The 20,621-nt window shown below is 41.2% G+C and overlaps 1 protein-coding gene and 2 long non-coding RNA genes across 5 annotated transcripts in view; 1 reads left to right on the top strand and 2 right to left on the bottom strand.

Annotated features, from left to right (window-relative positions):
- LOC134622284 (NACHT, LRR and PYD domains-containing protein 12-like) overlaps positions 1 to 20,621 on the top strand; it is a 1,346,881-nt gene that overhangs the window by 526,865 nt on the left and 799,395 nt on the right. The window lies entirely within an intron of this gene.
- On the bottom strand, positions 2,861 to 4,238 carry LOC134624428 (uncharacterized). Of its 3 annotated transcripts, none has more exons than XR_010093534.1 (3): positions 3,711 to 4,181; positions 3,123 to 3,617; positions 2,861 to 3,042 (listed from the first exon to the last, which is right to left on the bottom strand). It is a non-coding gene; the product is annotated as an uncharacterized LOC134624428 (long non-coding RNA). The 3 variants fall into 3 exon arrangements; XR_010093535.1 differs by having other exon boundaries at positions 2,861 to 3,018; XR_010093536.1 differs by lacking the exon at positions 2,861 to 3,042 and adding an exon at positions 4,212 to 4,238 and having other exon boundaries at positions 3,082 to 3,617; positions 3,711 to 3,895.
- On the bottom strand, positions 5,571 to 16,447 carry LOC134624446 (uncharacterized). The gene is made up of 3 exons (XR_010093553.1): positions 16,336 to 16,447; positions 15,720 to 15,782; positions 5,571 to 5,679 (listed from the first exon to the last, which is right to left on the bottom strand). It is a non-coding gene; the product is annotated as an uncharacterized LOC134624446 (long non-coding RNA).

Below are 20,621 nucleotides of genomic sequence, written 5' to 3'. Positions count from 1 at the left end.
GTGCTGGAAAAGGATTTGATATCAACATATATGCAGATTAGTAGGAGCATTTTCTTCATATTGATTTAGAGTTCAGTACTAGGAATATGTAGAATTAACATCTGTGTACATGACGAGTGATGAAAACTTTCAAAGGACGTCAGAATTGGTGTCTCTATCTGTGACTGTCCCAGAGGAACCTACCTGAGGGATTATTAAAGATCTGTCTATCTAGAAAGACTTGCATTGATTCACAGTGTACAATTCTTTCTAATCTATTAACATCTTCCTCCAAATCCTGTTTCTGCTGCATCAGAAGGGCTCAAACCTCCTGCTGTTGTCTGCTGGACCATCAATTCTACTTTATGATGATCTTCAAAGATAAAAACGTGAGTTTATTTGTGAACTCTGTGAAATGATGTTTAGTTTGAACCAATCCTGTGTCAGCTGCAGCCACATCATTGCCACGCATACAAATGGCTGCGTTCCTGTTCAGACCTGCTGGCTGTCAATGGGCTTCATTCCATTTCAGACTGCCGGTGGTCGCTGTGATCTAAACTCAACATGGCTCCTGTGTTAGAAGAGCCTCTGATTTTAAATTTGCACATTGAATAGTTTCTTTGCAACACTATGGAGCTACCAGCCCAGTATATGTAGCCCACAGTAGATGGAGTTATCAAGCTGCACTGACAAACATCAGGACTCATGTGATCCCTACATGTGGACCTTTCACACATGGATCCAAGTGCAGATTCAACTCTGCATTACATTTGACTTCAGCTGTTACACACTTTCATTTTCTAGCTGTGTCACTTCCTGCTTTTTGGATCAGAGAGTTTATCCATGTCCACAAATGTTTGGCTGCATGTTTGTATCATCTATATTTTCCAGTCTTCATACAGCCGATATTTCATGTGGACTCCAATCTGCCACCTGCCATCACGTTTTCAGGGTTCATTCAGTGTTGAAATGTAGGACAAACAGCAGCACATGTTCTCTAAATGTTTGCAGTCATTTTAAATGAAGCTGATACTACATGAGACATTTTGCACATTTATTGTCTTTGAACAGAGAATAATAAAGCCATCAAACATATACAGGCTGTGCAAATACAAACTTCTGTGGTGCATTTGATGACCTGCAGAGGAGAACAAGTCGGGCTTTTCAGCCCTAACACAACCTCTTTGTTCTCAATGCTACAAAACCTTCAAAGGCTGATATGCAAGTTTGCATCAATCACCAACACAGTTGTGTTTGTTTCTAGTATAGTTATAAATAAGCTGATCAAATATCTGCTGACTGATTAGATCCAGTATCTATTACAGATGAACTGGATATCACAGCATGTTGTTAATCCGTCATATCAAACTAAACAGTGTTGCTGGTGTAAATATCCTCCAATAAAGTCAGATGAGGGCTGCTGTTGCCAGGTAACGATGATGTCACACTGGATCTTCTGATCTTTAGCATCGTAGCGCTCGGAGTCTGATGTTGGCTCATGTGTTGTCAGACACCAACATGACGTTCTACTAGTCAAGGCCTGACCTTAACCCACTGATGCTGATCACACAGACCCACTAATAGAACTGTTTGATCAGGTTTATGCAGCGTCACCATTAATGTCACATTTAATCACATTTACATTACAAGCCCACTACAACCATTATCAACATGTTAAATTACATTAAACATCTGCACTGATTTAAAGCACCATTAGCCTTAAGCTGATCCAAAATGCTGCAGCAAGAGTCCTGACAGGGACTAGAAAGAGAGAGCAGATTTCTCCTGTTTTGGCTTCCCTTCATTGGCTTCCTGTTAAATCCAGAATTGAATTCAAAATCCTGCTCCTCACATACAAGGTCTTAAATAATCAGGCCCCATCTTATCTTAATGACCTTGTAGTACCATATCACCCTATTAGAGCACTTCGCTCTCACACTGCAGGCCTACTTGTTGTTCCTAGAGTATTTAAAAGTAGAATGGGAGGCAGAGCCTTCAGTTTTCAGGCCCCTCTTCTGTGGAACCAGCTTCCAGTTTGGATTCAGGAGACAGACACTGTCTCTACTTTTAAGATTAGGCTTCAAACTTTCCTTTTTGCTAAAGCATATAGTTAGGGCTGGACCAGGTGACCCTGAATCCTCCCTTAGTTATGCTGCAATAGACGTAGGCTGCCGGGGATTCCCATGATGCATTGAGTTTTTCCTTTCCAGTCACCTTCTCACTCACTATGTGTTAATAGACCTCTCTGCATCGAATCATATCTGTTATTAATCTCTGTCTCTCTTCCACAGCATGTCTTTATCCTGTTTTCCTTCTTTCACCCCAACCGGTCGCAGCAGATGGCCCCGCCCCTCCCTGAGCCTGGTTCTGTCGGAGGTTTCTTCCTGTTAAAAGGGAGTTTTTCCTTCCCACTTTCGCCAAAGTGCTTGCTCATAGGGGGTCATATGATTGTTGGGCTTTTCTCTGTACCTATGAAGCGCCTTGAGGCGACTTTTGTTGTGATTTGGCGCTATATAAATAAAATTGAAATATTTTAACCTGATTCATTTTTAACACCTTAACAGTTCATTCCTCAAATCAAACAAGATATTTGACCCTCAAGAAATGTACCAACAAATAATTTTGCAATAACATATTTATTTTTCAGCTTTTCCAAGTGAAATCAAACAAGTGTGTTTAACAGTGAAACCAGAGTGGAAGCTGCTCATATAGAGTCCAACCCAGGCTAAAGTAAGTTGAGCAGAGCAGCATCATCAGTGTCGGCTCTTTGAACGTGGTGCAAGAACGCCATCTGCAGGACACTGGAACATCATCATTGCATTATACAGTTTCCTCTCTAACTGGATGCAGCTGTGAACAGGAACAGCTGTGGAACTGAGTGTCATCTATGGATGAAAGCAGGTCAGTGTGTTGCTGGTGATGAATCACAGCGTCCATCTCACGTTGGAGTCACAGCTTTTCTTCAGCTGCTCTGCTCTTCAAATGTAAGGCATTGATGGCTCTCCTTTTCAGGTCCGTTGGAATATCACCTTCTTCTGTCTGAGAAATATTCATGAAACAAACCTGACAAAACAAAAACAGCAGCAGTAACAGTAAATTGTACTTATAAACTCACTGAAAACCCACATTTGAACTCCACCTACTTGTTCATCAAGGCATAAGTACAAGAGCAAGGAGACGTCACAGACATGTGGAAACTGTCCTTGTGATGTGAAGACGGTGGACTGTGGAGGCCACTGCAGACTGTTGGACTCCAACCAACTGCGGCTTGAATCACTGAATTTACACCAAGCACTGCAGATATATTTTAAGACTTCTATGTTTTATAAATAGTGAAAAAAATGCTTTGTGTTGTCGATAGAGACACATTAAAGCAAAACTTGCTAGATGACAATGAACACAGTTAAATCAGTCCAATAAGTGTGGAGCTCTTCCTTCAGAACGTGTCTGTGTAGGTTCTCAATCATCCAGGTCGTGGTAGTCTAAGAAGCAAGCACAACCTCCCTGCAGAACATTTTGCAAAGTGAAATTTGTTTATTGTCCCATCAACAGTTTACCTGCAGAATCTTCTTTGCAGGAGTGCAATACAAATGTCTTTACTGTGAGGAAGAGAGGCAGAAAATACAACGTTTCCCTCTCTGTGACAATGAAAACGTGCTTGTTAATATCAAAAGGCAGATCATCATTATAATGGCCATAATGAATATAAATAACAGCTATAAAACAAGTACCAGGAGATTTTCTTTGAGATTGAGTAGAGCGATCCTTCTTCCTTGATTCATTTCCTGCTCGCAGCATGAGCTGACCTCTGACTTCCTGGTCAAAGTCTCTCAGCGTTGACTGGAAAATCAAATCGAACTTGGCCTCAGCAGGCTGGTGACCTCCTCTTTGTCCCATCTCTGAAGGAGCTGCACTTCTATAACAGAAATATGTAGACCTAGATCTGATGACTTCCTCCTCCCAAGACCTGTTTTCTATGAGCCTGGGCCACATAACCCAAAGCACAATCAGGCCAGATATGGCATGCAGTCACATAAACAGTGGCATCTATGCCAGGCCTGGCCTGTATCTGGATCACATACGTCTTATGGAAGTCAGCCAGCAGTGCCGGCTTGATACCAGATCCGGGCCAGACCTGCTTGTTATGTGGGCGTTTGTCTGATAAACACCAAACAGTGTTTTCTAATCAGGAAATGTTGTTCTTGTGCCACATAGTAAAAGAAGATACTGACATGTATATGTGAGGACAGCACACACAGTGTCATATGAAGTTCAGGCTGATGTTCTTGTCCTGGCATCTTCTCACCAGCTCACTGATGACATACACTGGATCTGTTCACCTGTTTTAAAATAAAGATCATGTCAATGGTTTCAAGTCGATAAGAGAAATAATATTTTTGGGACACAGCGCTGCGGCTCATGAATTGGTGATAACGACCTACTGAGCCTGCTAGCAGGTGCCAATCTGAGCCACAGTTATGGGGCTGATAACTGTGTCACGATCGGCTGAGGCAGACTGTGCAGAGGTGTGTGTGTGTGTTGGACCCAGGTATGGACACAGGCACAGAGACAGAAATATCTATAACAAAAGGTGAGCCTATATTATGGCTGATACAGGGCAACATAAAGCAGAAAGGGCAGTGGCGAAACTAAACTAGAACCTTGTGCAGAGTGCATGAGAAGGCTATGCAATACATGAATAACTTCAACATGAACTGCACAACAATCCTGAAAACACTTAACCTGACATGACACAAGGGATGTCACACAGACTACGAGACATGCCAGACGGTGGCCCGTTTCCATCCAACAGGAAAACAGATGTGAGGGCAGCATCAGTGAGAGTCACAGGGCGTCACACACTGATCCATCCTCCTCCTCTTCCACCTTCTGCTGGGCCCTGAGGCTACTTTTGTTGTGATTTGGCGCTATATAAATAAAATTGAATTGAATTGAATTAAAGCAGCTGGACTGATGCTCGTGGACATCCATGGAGGAAGAAGCTGCTCTGACACAGATCCACATCTATTCTTTCATTTGAGACACCAAGCTAACAGATGTGATACTGGAAAGTCCACTGGTCCTTAAACATGTGGTTGTGTGGCTGTGGAGAAGGATGAAGGAGTCTGACCTGAGCCAGTGTTTGACATGAACACATCAGCACTGCTGTCAGTGAGCCTAACGACAGCCGTTAGCATCATTTCAGTGTTTCAGTCATAAAAACACTTCCTGTCACTGTGGTGGTTACAGTGACATCATGCAGTTTGTGTTTTGACCTCCAGAGGGCGATAAATCAGCACAGACAGAGAGCTCCATTCAAACTTTGCTGCCATCAGTAATAATTCTTCAAATATAATCATCAGTGATGAGCAGTTATGATATCAGGGACAATCTAGACGTGTGTGACAATACATGTCACATGACACACCTTACACATCATGTGATCCACTCTCAGTCTGCACTTTCATTCATGACTTCAACAGGTTGAAATGAGCTTTGAAGAAACATTCAGTGAAATAAATCTTTCATCACAGGATTTATGTGAGCAGCAGATGAACTTTGAACCAACAACATCTTCAATAACAGAGTCTGAATGAAGCTCAGGTGTTGATGCTGCTCACTGATTGGACGGTTGGTTTCAGCTCTGCTCTCAGTCTTTACTGCACAGGTGAAGGTAGAAAGTGTGACTGGATCTATAGACTGGAAACAGAGAAACATGCTGAACATTTGAAGCTTTGCAGCAGAAATGTTCATGTTACAAATACAGCTGATCTGGGATCAGTCACACCTGCAGCTACAACAAGGTTTCATGTCTCCACACGTCAGCATGTGAACTCTGACTCAGTCTGAGCAGTCAGACGGCAGATTTTTAAAGTTAACACATCAGCACACACAGATCTCTTATCTTTAATCTGTCACCAGTTAAGCACACAGACGGTAATGTGTTGGTTCATCCTCAGCTCTCAATGAAACTGGGACAGTTTTATAGCTAATAAAATCATACTAAACTTAAAACTATGAGCAGAAAGTGATCAGTCATCAGTGATGGGACTCTGTTCTCCCCTTTAACTGGAAACAGCCAGCATGAGCAGATAAAACCTGTTTGTTCCAGTGAAGTCAACATTCAGATTTTACTGAAGTGGAAAAAACAATAATGTTTATGTTTATGTTTGTGTTTAAATAATGTTTAAATGTTTGATTTTTTTTACATTAAATGACATTACAGTGTTTAACTTAAAATTAATTTAAAATACTTCATTACAGAACGTAACACTTTAGCTATTTAATTAATTTTGATATAAATTCATCTATATGTGCAATCAAAAACATGAAGAGATTATCTAAATGCATTTTAAGATTAATTTGTATTAGTCAGCAGATTCAAATTCAGAACAACAGACTCAAATAACAAGAAGCAAACCTTCATTCAGGCTAAAACAGTCTTTTTTTTGCCATCAGAATTATTGTCTAAAGAAAGAAGCACTCAGAGCAACTCTCTGCCGAGGCAGCTAATTCTCTGGGGATGGTTTACTTTCACCACAATACTCTTATATTTCTGATGTATTATTTGGCTTTACAATACTGTCTTTGAAGAAATAACACATTCTGTGGCCAATGTCATATTTAGAATCTGTATTATTATTTCCTAAAGAAAATGCAAACAAAGGCAGTAGAATTTTAAGCATAGTTTTAAATATGAGAAAGCATTTTATGAAAGTTTGACCTTATTTGACCTTAAGGAAGAGGTCAAAGGTCCACAGTAATGTGACTGTCTTAATAACCTGTGTGTGGCCGTCAGAGTGAAGACCAAAAGTGCAGGACTCGGAAACAAAGCTGGAATTACTAACACAATGGTTTAAACAAGGCAGGAACTACAGACTTACTAACGAGTAAGTTAGAAAAGCTACTGTGAAAGCTCGTGTCACAGTAGCTTTCACAGTAGTTTTCTGCTACCTTTCAGGCTACGTTCACACTGCAGGCGAAAGCGCATCAAATCCGATTTTTTTGACCCTATGTGACCCATATCTGATCATGGTGTGACAGTGTGAACGGCACAAATCCAATATTTTCAAATCCGATCTGGGTCACTTTCTCTTTTGAAGCAGCGCTCCTCTAAAACAGCAATAAGGATCATTATTAGGTTATTTACATTATTATGTAAATAACAAATTAACTTAAAGCAAAAATTGGGAAACGTAAAGTCTGAAGTCTTTATATTAAATGGTAAATGGCCTGTATTTATATAGTGCTTTACTACCACCAACACAGCATCACTGGCCAAGAAAGCACAACAGCGCCTCTACTTCCTGCGCAAACTCAAGCGGGCAAGTGCTCCACCACCCATCCTGACCACATTCTACAGAGGAACCATTGAAAGCATCCTTTCCAGCTGCATCACTGTGTGGGGCGGTAGCTGCACTGACTATAACAGAAAAGCTCTACAGCGCATTGTGAGAACAGCTGAGAGGATAGTTGGTGTACCACTCCCCTCCCTGCAAGACATCTACACCACCCGCCTTACCCGCAAAGCCATCACAATTGTCAACGACGTGTGTCTGTTCAGCCTCCTGCCCTCCGGAAAAAGATACAGAAGTCTCCGCTCCCGCACTACCAGGCTCACCAACAGCTTCATCCACCAGGCTGTGAGACTGCTGAACTCTCTCCCCTCCCGGCTCCCAGCCAGCAGAACCACCAGACTGGCAGGAGTATAGGAACACAGACTGGACCCTACCCCCCCCCCCCCACACACACACACACACACACTCCACAACAAGGAAATACTCTCTACATTCCTGACTGGAAACGACTACCTCTGCATTACAATTGCACACACCTGATGCCTTATATTTTTTGTATTTTTAGTATTTTCTTTAGCACTATTTATATTTATATTATTTATATTACTATTACTGCTGCTACAGTCTTATGCTGCATTAAAACAAAAACACTTACCAACCACAACCTGGGACTACGTCAAGTGAACTAGTACACTACTTTCCAGGGCGCACTGTGGAACACTTTATTATATGTTATATGTTATGTGTAGGTCCTGTCTTGTTATATTCTGTATGTTACCTAAATGTTGTGCATCTGCACTTTATTGTTGTCTATGTCTACGCATGGGACAGTGTGAAACGTAATTTCAATTCCTTTGTATGGCAAGTACATCTGAAGAAATTGACAAATAAAACTGACTTTGACTTTGACTAGTCCCTAAGGACCCCAAAGTGCTTTACACATCCAGTCATCCACCCATTCACACACTGGTGATGCTACATACATAAGGCCATCAGTCAAACAATACTGTTTGCTCTGGGTCTAAACAGAGCGCGTTGTGTGTGACGTCTTCTTTTGCGCATGCGGGCCGCTTTGAGGGTTCACACTGGAGCGTGTTTGCTGTTGCATTTTATTTGTAGTGTGAACAAGCAGACAAAAAAATCGGATTTGATCAAAAAATCGGAATTGGGATTAAGACCTGCAGAGTGAATGTAGCCTAAGTTCAGCTAAAGCCTTCAGTCAAAGCTGACACTATCAATAACAGTCAGTGTAAAAAACTAGCAGACCTTCCACTCCACAATTAAAAACAGTAAGACTCCATAGTGTCAGGATAAAGCAACATTAAATATTGGATCAGCTGTTTGAAATAATTTCATTTTGTATAAATACACACCTGATATAACAGGTAAAACATTAAACCTGCTTAAAACGCACACATAGAGGAGACGTGCAAAACCACCATATATAATTTTCTCTTGACTCATTTTAAAGATTAAAGAGTGCACAGGGCGAACTACTATGTGCAGCTTCTTATTAATGGCAATGATCTGAAAATTATCCTTTCAAGTGAATCTATTCATTTTGCTCATTATTCCATTAATCATTCCTACATTCTTCCTACATCCATTCTCATTCCATACAGAGTATTTTGCCTGACAGTTCAAGCTGCACCTTTTTAGTCTCATGCTGAGTCTGGTGCAGGTATTGCACTCAGCTTCAGCTCCTCTCTTTATGGCTGCTCTCTGTTTATACCAACTTTATTGTCTGGTTGGCTTTCTGACTCTGGTTTTGACTGCACAGCATGCAGCCAATCACATGCAAAGACAGGGACCATATCATGCAGGCCAGGCACGCAGAGAGACGGGGGTTTAAAAGCTGGTGTGTTGGGAAAAAGTGACGAAGCAAAAATGTCAAATGAGCAGCATTTCAATGACAGACTGCAAAGCTGAGTGCAGAACTGATCAAAGGGATAAACCTGATTTCATTTTCCTTTGTTCCAAACTTGTCCAGCCTTAGACCTCATGTGTTCTCCCTGGTAGTAGTTAACGCATTAAAATAACGTTTTTATGAAAACACTGAAGAAAATGTTGCTTTCTTGAAAAAGATGATGTACATTTGAAAATAAAGTTATACAAAGTGTCTTTGAATGGCAGAGATGTGTGCGTGTACCACAGAGCCATGGCTCACTGTCTGAGTGTCTAAATGAGTCTCAGCGGCCTGAACGCTTGAAGTCGTTAATAATTCTTAACTTGTTGGATCTGCTGCTCACCACAAACCAGCACAAGCATGAATTTGGTCTTTTAACTGTGTTTTTATAAGTGTTACAGCTTCTCCTAGTAATAAAAACCTCCTTTATTTCCATTCATGCTGCGCAAAGTTGTCAAGCAAATAACAGTTAAATAACAGAAAAGTTTGTTTTTCCACTTTTTGCTACAGAAATTTCTGGATTTTTCACGACTACAGTTTAAAAATCAGAAGGAAAAAACTGCAGTCTGGGCAATGAGCTGTCAGGGCTTTTTTCTATATTTGTACACCTTTATTTCTTACGATTTAAGTTGGCCGTGCCGACAGATTTCTGTCACAGCAGCTTTTTCATTATCATGTAGAAAAACAGTTAAATATGTCACACTGACAGAAAGCAGCCCTGGCATTTTTGGTCTAGGTGGCCGATCATGATCGCTCCAAAAAAAGACAGAAATATATCAAAAATAAAATAATACACCATAGTGTGAAAAAGTGTCACACTTAAATGTTTCAGACCATCACATCTAAATATTACACAACAACAGAAGTAAACACAGAATGCACTTTTGTAAATGAAAATGTTTATTATTAAGATAAATGAACTGTTTGTGTGTCACAGACCAGAAGCTCCTCCAAAGCCAGACTTCATGCCAGCATCCTAAGAAATTCAGCAACAAATGAATTGAGATCAGTGTGGACAGGGTTATAAAGCTATGGGACTCCACCAAACCACAGTGAGAGCCATTATCCACAGATGGAAACCTTCCTCGGAGCGGCCGGGCATCCAGCCACCACGCATCCAAAAGGTCCAAAACAGCCCAGAACAACAAAGAGCTGCACGACTCACTCGCCTCAGTTAAGGTCAGTGTTCATCACAAGGGATAAGTAACAAAGTACAAATACTTTGTACTCTACTGAACTAAAGTAGAATTTTCAGGTATCTGTGCTTTACTGGAGTACTTTTTACTTTTCCTCATTACATTCTGAAACAAATATCTGACATTTTGTTGTTACTTTTGCTTTAAGACATTTGCAGGGGGTCATTGTTTCTGTCACTCTGAGCGTACCGTCCTCTTTGAAATAATCACCAGGGGATGTCACAGAACTTTACTATGGCACACATAGATGACGTGTGCCACAGTAAAGGGTCCAAGTGGGCCGCTGTGTGGTTTTGGTTTTTTGGCACAGCTCTGCAACGACTGCAGGTGTCCATAAGTTGTGGCTGCAGTACTTCAGCATCTAATTAGCCCTGCAGAAGACAACCAAGCATAAAGGGAGTAACTTTTTGTGGCAGGTATTTTCAAATGCAACGTTTCTATCAGCTCAACAAACATCAGCAAACACACAAACTGTTTTTGTGCAGTTTGTCTCACAGTGTGTTGCAGCTAAAGGTCCAGTTGCTGTATTTCACAGGGACACACAGGGAAAAGAGTTTGAGATAACTTCACGCAGAGACGGAGAAAGAATACAGGACAGGAAGAGGAGAGCTTATATTTAAAGGTAAGGACGGCTCAGTGGGATATAAACTGAAAGCTTACATGGAAGTCTTCACGTTCTCATATTGTGAAACACGCTGCAAAGCAAACTAACTGTGTTATTTAAAGAGCACATGAAAGTCCTCTGCAGGTTAGTGCAGGATAATCAGGTTAGTTTACAGTAAAGAACTGATGCACAGTGGCTGTGGTGCTCGTGGTCTGTTACATCAAGTGTAACAGAGATGAATACGAATTTCAGCTGGTGATGCTTACATGTAGAAAAAAGACGGTGGAAACTGTCAGTGTTGAGGGTGGAAATCAGCCAGGACAGCTCATCAAATACCTGCTTACATCTTGTTGATTTCAGTTTCTACGAAGAGCCACTGCAGCTGATTTTAGGATTCCCCACCTGCTAAATCACACTGTGAGATGAAAACCCTGCTGAGCAAAAGAAACAAAGGCTGCTCTCAGTTCTGCCAGAAAACATCTCGATGATCCCCGAGACTTCTGGGAAAATACTCTGTGGCCTGTTGAACTGTCTCTGCTGCTCGTCTGCAGAGTGACGAGTGTCTCAGACTTCCACACAGTGAGCCTTTTCTCTTCATTTTGATTGTATCATGGATCTGTTGTTTGATCTCTCCTGGTTTATTTCTCACAGATCTCACTCGCTACAGTGACTACAAAAACATCCCGTTTGTGGAACAGCACATCTGATCACTCTGCACTGCACGCTCAATACAAATCTCACCTCCAGTAAGGACCTCAGTCACAAAGAGAAAACCTCAACACATAATATACACAACACATAAATCCCAGCTGTCATAATGTGCACCAAATGAACACTGTTTGTTCTCAGTCCTTGCAGCACTTTCTGTCACCTAGAGCCAGTTAATGTGATACCAGCCCTAAAGCTCCCTGATCTTTGAAAATGAATCCACTGTGTGAACAAATGTCATTGTCTCTAAGCCCCACAGATACAATCACAGTCTAACTGTGTCCAAATAGTCCAGCACATATACAGCAGTTAAGAGACAGAGGGGTCAGTGAGCAGGGACCTTTCACAATGAGAAATTTTATCTTTTGCCAGAATGACACTCTTACTTTTCTGTGTTCATGTATCTTAAGTGAAATTAAAGCTAATTATAGCTTAATGGCATGAAAGTGGAAAGTGCTAAAAATACAGAATTATCCTTTTAAGTGAATCTAAATATTTTCCTTCCTCTGTCTAAAAGAAGCTTCCTCTCCTCTCTCTGTTTATACCAACTCTACTGTCTGACTGGCTTTTGGAGACTCAGATTTGAAGCCAAACAGAAAAATCGATATTGTTTTCACTGAATGTTTTCTAACAGTAAATATTTTTCTAACATTTGTTTCCAGTTTCCGTCCTTCCATGTGTTAATCTGAACTGGAACCAAATGAAGCAGAGTGTAATCACCTCCTACGAGCCCTCCTGTCACAGTGAGTGGAAGCTGCAGTATCATATACTGGCTCTTTGTGACTTACAATGTGAGCTCTTCATGGTGGCCTAAAGCAAACTGTGTGCATGCTCTTGTTGTTAAAGGGAATCCTCCTGTGAAGCCACAAGTCAGCTGTTTCCTGCTCGTCCAAAGTGAACAGTCGTAAAAAGATCAATTCATAAAGAAGTGAAGCAGCAGGATCAGTCATGGACGCACAGGTGTTTTTGCAGTCTGTTTTGTGGCACCACCAGCCTGGAGTGACTGGAGCCCCACTGGATCATCACCAGTAGGAAGAACAAAAACAACCACGTGGAACATTTTTGTAGAATCGCTGCACCAGCACACACTGGATGTGATCTGGGAATGCAGTTTCTTGCAACATGTACATGTAGATATTTATGCAATACTTATGTAAGAATGCTGTTAGTTGACTTCAGATCAGCATAGGTAAAGTTCTTCCCTCCAAGCTGATCACCAAACTTGTGGATCTTAGACTCAACCACTCCATCTGTACCTGGATCATGGACTTTCTGACTAACAGACCCCGACATGTTAGGCCAGGCCATAACTGCTCTACCACCATCACACTCACACTGGCACTCCACAGGGCTGTGTGCTGAGCCCGTTCCTCTATGACTGCAGACCTCGGTATGCATCCAACTCCATCATCAAGTCTGCAGATGACACCACAGTGACTCTCTCATCAGTGACAACGATGAATCTGCTACAGGGAAGAATAAAGCACCTATCTGTGTGGTGCTGACAATAACCTGCCCCTGAATACCAGCAAAACCAAAGAGCTCACTGTGGACTTCAGGAGAGAGAAGACAGACACCCATGTCCCCATCTGCATAAATGGCACAGCTGTTGAACGGGTCTCCAGCTTCAAGTTCTTGGTGATCCACATCTCTGAGAATCTGTCCTGGTCAACTAACACCTCCAGCCTGGTCAAGAAGGCCCATCAGCGCCTCTCTTTCTTGAAGACACTGAAGAAGAACCACCTGTCTGCTGACATACTGGGTAACTTCTACCACTGTACGATAGAAAGCATCCTGAACAACTGTGTCACAGTCTGGTGTGGGAACTGCTCTGTTGGTGACCGCAAGGCACTGCAGCGGGTGGTGAAAACTGCCCAACGCATCACATGGACTCCACTTCCTGCCATTGAGGATGTCCACAAGAAGAGATGTCTATGCCGAGTATGCATCATTCTCAGGGACTCCTCTCATCCTGCCAAGAAACTCCTCCAGCTCCTCCTCCCCTCCAGGAGGCGCTACAGGAGCCTTCAGACTAAAACCAGCAGGTTTAGGAGCAGCTTCTTCCTCACAGCTGAACTCAGCCTCCTGCTGAACCTTTCCATCCACACTCACTGAACCCTTCTACACTCCTCCTCCCAGTGACCGTGATCATTCTCAACATTCACCACATGCTCACATTGGTTACTGCTGTAGTTTTAGGACACTGACAGAGTCTCTGTTATAGTGCCTACACTGGTCACTAGTCTGTTCAGAGAGCTACGCTTCCACTGCTGTAGATATATTCATAGCTCTGTAGATCTGTTTACCTCACACTGATACATCTGTACATATGTAGCACATCTGTATATTTGTTCATAGTACACCTGTAAATGTGCCCATCTGCAATATAAAACATCTGTATGCTATACATTTGTTCAGTTGTATGTTTGGTCTCTCTGTTCATGACTATTTCACCACTTATACTACACTTATCTGTATAGACCAGTACATGTTGCTCTCTACTGAACTTACTGTATATAATCTGCTCTTATTGCACTTACTGATTAGATGCAAACTGTATTTTGTAACCCTGTATTTAGACATGTATGACAGTAAAGTTGAATTCTAAATGCTAAACATTTAAACAAAAGCAGCTACAGGAGAAGTTTTTAGAAGTGATTTTAGAGGCCAGTAAAGAGAGCATGGAGACAGATGGAGGACGCCACGTCCACTGAATCTACACGCTTCCTGTTTCCACCTCATCCTTCCAGTGCTCTACTAAACTCCCTGCTCTCTCTACCACAGCTGCCTTTGAACTTGCTTGGGACAGGTCACATGACACAGGGGTGTGCTCTGATGTCAGCAGGCAGGTCAGTGGAGCCCTCTGGTGATGGATATATGCCAGTGAAACAGGAGGAGGCCTGAGAACAGACAGCAGGCGTAACTAGCAGGACAAAGTTTCATGTAGTACTTGAAGTAGTCATCACAGCCAATCAGCTCTCAGGAAAATAGAACATCACATAAATATTTATCTTCTTTGATTTTGATCAATGTATTTCCTTTGATATGTTTTCTGTCAACACTTCTGCCTGATTAGAAGCTCATAGGCAGGTCCTGTCACTCTACAATAAAATACTGTAAAGGCTGCCCTCTCTGCCCTCCCACTAGCTGACCTAACTGACACAAACTGTGCTGAGATACCCTACATGGACTGAGGTTCTTGGCCACATACGTATAGATTTGCTTGGCTGTAGAAATCCTTCCATGAAGCTCCCAGCGCACATTTTTGATGCTTCTGTCTGTGGCAGAGGAGGTTTGGAGCTCTGCAGAGCCTTGGAGACTTTTACTGACTATGCAGCCCTACCCACATGTGTGATTTAGATTTATACTTATGTGGCAGCCACTCACTGACAAAGTTATTTTAAATGATGTCATGTCATGAATAACACAAGTTATTTTCCATGAAAAGTAAAAGTGGTGAAATTCTCAAAATGAGACGTGCATTTTGTTGTTTTGTGTGTGTGTTTGTCTGTGTGAAGTTTCGATGTGTATTGTTACGAAATAAATATATATTCTTAATGCTTATTTTCTGTTTATTTTGTTTTATAGAGGCCAGACTGGGAGAACACCAGTTTGAGCACAATGTCACAGAGTACTGACAGGAAAGTGCATGCTGCTGCAGAGAACAGGAGGTTTTAGTGCAGAGCTGCACAGGCGTATAAAATACAGGAAACCAGACAAAAAGCTAAGTAAACTGTGTGTTGGTGTGACGCAGTGCAGAAATATATATGCAGATTTAGCTGGCAAAGAATTCAGACCTGAGCTTGTGTGTTCGTGTGGCGAACAAATGTAAAAATAAAGATCATTTTTTGAGCTTGACCACTCTGAGTCCAGTCTTTCTCTGTCGCCAAAAAAATTCAAAAGAGCGGAATTTAATAGTACCTGAAAAGCACAAAACACTGCAAAGACCTCAAGACATTTTTTCTTTTGCTTTGTATGTAAACAAAAATTCCCACCAAGGCTTTTCAGTGTGTGTGTAGAGAAAATACCTGTGCCAGGTTGTCTCCATCTAGTGGTGAATAAGGCCTTACCACTACATCAGGCGAGTTTCTCTGTGCACAGTAACACAACAACAACACAAACTGTTTAAAAATGATGCAGGCAGATCAATGTTACAGATTCAGTAAGAACGGAGGTTTATCATAATCCTTCAAATATGCAGGGCGTCACACTAACACTGTTGCATCGCTCTGTTATTATCAATTAGATTCAAAACGTGTCCAGTTTAATGTCTGAAACTAAACTGGCATTAAAGTTTCAATGAACTAAAGTGGTCCCCCTGAGTCAGCACCCAGAAAGCTCGTCTCTTTGAAAAATGTGGCCATAAATACGAGCGCTGCTGGGATCTTAAAACACTGGGGCTAAATCCAGACTTTGGAAGTTTCACTCAGTAACAGCACCTTTCTAATATTATTGACTATCTGTTATAGTCACATTTATATGAAATGTCAAACATTATACGTTAGCTAAAGGTTGAAGTCACAGAATTATACTGAACAACAATGCAATTTGAGTTCTTCTTGTTTGTTCTTTATATTTGATTTATTGTAAGCAGCGGGACTAAAAGGAAAAATAGTAAAAATATGGATGAATCTCTGCTCTTACAGCCTTTATTGTGCCGTGATGTCTCCTATGAAACTGTCCTCTTGCTCGTCTTTTGGATGCTCACCTCTTCTTCACCTTCCACCAAACGGCTGCACTCTTGTTCTCTGCTCTCACCTCCTGTTCTGGTTATAATTAGAAAGCAGTCAGCATGTGCTAAACAAATCGATCATGTTTGATATGATGATGAGGTTTTTAACATCTTATTTATGCACTTATTTAATGCACTGTATCGATCAATTAGTAAACAAATACCAGACTGTAGAAAAGCCAACAATAATGCACTGAGCACGTTCATGCCATAAGAGCTAAATGTTCATCAAAGAAAATCCTGAATGGCTGATACAGGACAGGCCAACATTTAATGCAGCCACAGATCGACATCAGTCAGCTTTCTGCACTTTCCACCTGATCACATCAGTCTTCAAAGTCATGTCACTTCTTCTTTGGTTCATTTCTGTCTACTTTTACATTTGCAGTAACAATAACTTTAGTGACATAGTGCACACATTATGGACTGCTGGGTTATCTTGGTTTATTTAAGTTAGTATTTTTAAAGGTGCACTCAGTCATTTTTAGGTTACTTGATAGAAAAAAGGATCTTGTACTCATAAACAAACATAGAATGACACAATGACACATTGTTAAACGTGTCACTGGTCACTGCTTAATTCCTCATTATTTAAGCATTACTCATCCTTAGTATGTCATTTATAAATACAGATATACATTCTTAGAAAGAACCACTTCTGAGCCTGATCTCCTTACTCCAAGGAGCTTTTCTGAGTTATCATTGTGCCAGAGGAGGAGGGTAATCCACTACTTCTTTCATTTCACCTGAGTTCACCTGTGGGAAAGCACAGCGCCCAATCCCCTGAATATTTCTTTGAATTCAAGAGTACCTGGGAAATAATGTTGAGTAATTACTGACTGACTGACTAAAGCCAATGAACCAGAGAAATTGTAAACTCTTAAACATCCCAGGGATGTCTGAATTTGTGTCTGCACCTTCAGACTCCAGATATGAAGGATCATACCTGCTTTACCTCCAGTGTTGTGACAAAAAGTCATCGTCTGACAAAAACTGATTTCCAATGTCTTTACTTATGTTGGTAAACAGACTTTAGTGAGCATGATTTACAAAAGGGGATATATCAAACTTAATAACGACCCATTTTTTCAAGTATATTTATAACTCTGTGTTATATTAAAACCAACCCAGTCCTTTTGGGACACTTAAAACATGTTTAGAGAACTATTATTATATTAGTTGCAGTTTCTGCTCTTTAAAAAAGTCATTTTAATGTCAAATGAAAGAATAAGAAGTAAAAGTCACTGCCAAAACATGGTTGCAGTTTCTACCTTGTGACAGGAATGTTGTTTGTGGCACAAGATGACTCAATATCACTCATGAGGGATACATAAAAAGTTGTCTATAGCAGTTTAAATATGATCAACTGGTTTTTGACAAATACTGGGAATTAGTTTATGGCAGATATGACTTTTTGACACAACACTGGCTAACTGACAAGACCTAGTTATAAACTAATATTACGGTTGAATATTATTGCACCTAACCTTGGACTCTAGTATTCTAAAACTGGCACTTCCCCTCTGATAAACCATATGATTATGTAACAAATATGTCAGCTTACCAAAGAACAGAGGACAGTTTATTCAGGGTGTGACAGCACTTTACCACCTGTGTCCAACATATTCATATTCTGGACTGCAGCACGTACGTCCTTAAAAACTCCAGGACTTCATCACAGCCTCTCTCACATCTGCTTTACACTCCGTGGTCCCATATATCCCACAATTCATAGTGCAGTGCTGGGTGTGGATAATTTTGCCGAAAAATACGGTAGAGAGCTGAAGCGGAGCGGCCGATGAGTAAACTTTCACACTTATTCATGTGCGAATGTTTAATAATGAAGAACATTAAAACATTACTGTTGGCCACATGTTGGCAAAGTTATGTGACATTAGTGATGTTTGTACTTTCAGCGTTTACTTGGTTTTAAAGCCTTTAAAATACAATAATACAATAGTTGACCTTAATCTTACAGAGAATGTGATGATGTTATGGATAATTAAAGTCAGTCATATATCCACAAACACAACCAGCTGAAAGTCAGTGATGCTGCTCGGTTTGCAGTCCTGAATATGACGGCACAAGCAGGATTCACTGCACTGTTAATGTTAGCTATGTTATATTGCTGCCTCTGTTCGGTGGTGTCGAGCCAAACGGACTTTAACGTGTGTTTGAACGAGCTGACGGTTCACTCGTTAAGCTGAAAGAAAGATGCTTTAATCACAGGAGTCACACATGTGTCCACTGGACCATCTGGGAACTCTTCTTGTTTAGCACTCGTAATAACACAAACACTAAATCCTCCTTCTCTATATAACATTGGCCATATTATATTTACATTACCAAAGTTAAATGATTTTAGTCTCATGAACAACATGAGCTAATTGTTATTTACTAACTAATCGTAAAATGACTGTTCAGTACAGAATGAAGAACAACTATCATGTTTTACAGTCACGTGGTCTCAGCCTCAGATACTCAAAGTGATGTCATGACAAAAATGAATGAACAACAAAACACTTTTCTCCTTCATTTCTGTCACACAAAGCTGGACATTGATAAATGGCCCTTGTGTTACGCGCCGTGTGGTCGCTGGATTGGGACACAGCCCATGGCCGTTTATCAATGTCCAGGTACGCGATTACGTACCCGCCGAGAACGCGAGCATAGACTCGCGAGTTGTACAATTGGAACACCAGCGTACGTGATGATGTCACAGGTCCGGAGTTTTTACTGCCGTCCCCTCTTAATTTAACTGTGAGTAACATGTTATGAAGCTTAACTTTAATCACAGCCAAACCGGTTTACTCAGGAACAAATAAAACACTGAAATAAACCAAACATTAACATTTAGAAGTGATCTAAGTGACTTATATATCATTGTTAACCTCAGTAGTGAAACCTCTATTAATAAAAATAGTGTACATGTACATACGTGTACATACCTTAATAAAAACAAGCAGGTGAGATGTTAGAACGCTTTTATTTCTATTCTAGTGGACACTCAATACTATAGACAGCTGCTGCGGTTTCTTTAACCTGAGTAGTGAGAAGACCGCGAGCGGGCGGGGACGATGTGCCGGGAGTCCCCTGTTGAGTTTTGGACGAAATGCATTCTGGGATATATAGCTGTACCAAGTCTACACCGATGCATGCTCGATAAAACGGGCGGATCGAGAACACATCCGGGACTTTTTCGCGTTCTCGGCTTGATGCGTACTTCGAATTGGAACAGTACTTGGTCTCCGACTGATGACGTATCACGAGTACACAAGAACGCAAGTACGCACAAGTAGGCATATTGATAAACTGTGTGCTCATAGCCCCTAAACAACAACAGTGCAGTCTGCTAGTTCAAATGCACAACATGAAAGACAACTTACTGAACACACTCACTCACTGAGTTAGGTCCTTGCACCTTTTTTAAAACACATCCCTTTAGCTTGCTTCTTAAAAGTAGTGCCAGCCATATTCCAAACAGTCACACACGAACTTGATCACCGAAGTCCGCTTAACATGGCTGCTAATTTTCAAGCTTACTAGCTTATTCACGATTAGCACACTAATAATCATCATTAACCACACATCATAACATAATCAAACGATAGCATACGGAAAGAAACAATGTACGTATAAAACACCAATTCTTACCTAGCAGGAGAATAAATAATCAGCATTTTAAGGCTACTGCATGTACAGATGTCACTGCTGGCTCACATGAGCTACCTCTGAGAACAGCCACAGTTTACTCCCCAGCTGACTGTCGCGAAAGAGTCGTAAATCACCAGCATTGTAAAGGTTTAAATTATTCCAGGGCATGTTAAAAACACCAAACAGATGGGCTGGATATTAAACGGTATCAAACGCCTAAATTAGCACAGGGTTAGAATTACATTCTACCATCGTCACATCGAGAGTTCAACAATGTGACATCCAGTTGAAAACAGCTTCACTAACGCCAGCCAAAACAGGCTAACAGTGTATAAGAGCACAAAAACAGCCGTGCTCGACATATCCTCAACAACTCACCTCAGTACGGCTGCCATCGGTCACCTTTTAACTGTCCGTTTTACTCTTCCAGAAAATGAACGCGTACGCGGTACACACATATACAGTATATTGATTTTATTTGGTTTTAGAGCAGAGGCGGAGCCAGACATTTGAAACACCCGGGGCTTAGCCCTAAAGGGTAGTG

Source organism: Pelmatolapia mariae, linkage group LG3_W, assembly GCF_036321145.2.
Source record: "Pelmatolapia mariae isolate MD_Pm_ZW linkage group LG3_W, Pm_UMD_F_2, whole genome shotgun sequence".
Lineage (NCBI taxonomy): Eukaryota > Metazoa > Chordata > Actinopteri > Cichliformes > Cichlidae > Pelmatolapia > Pelmatolapia mariae.
Note: the sequence above shows the minus strand (reverse complement) of the source record. Positions and strands in the feature narration are given on the sequence as shown.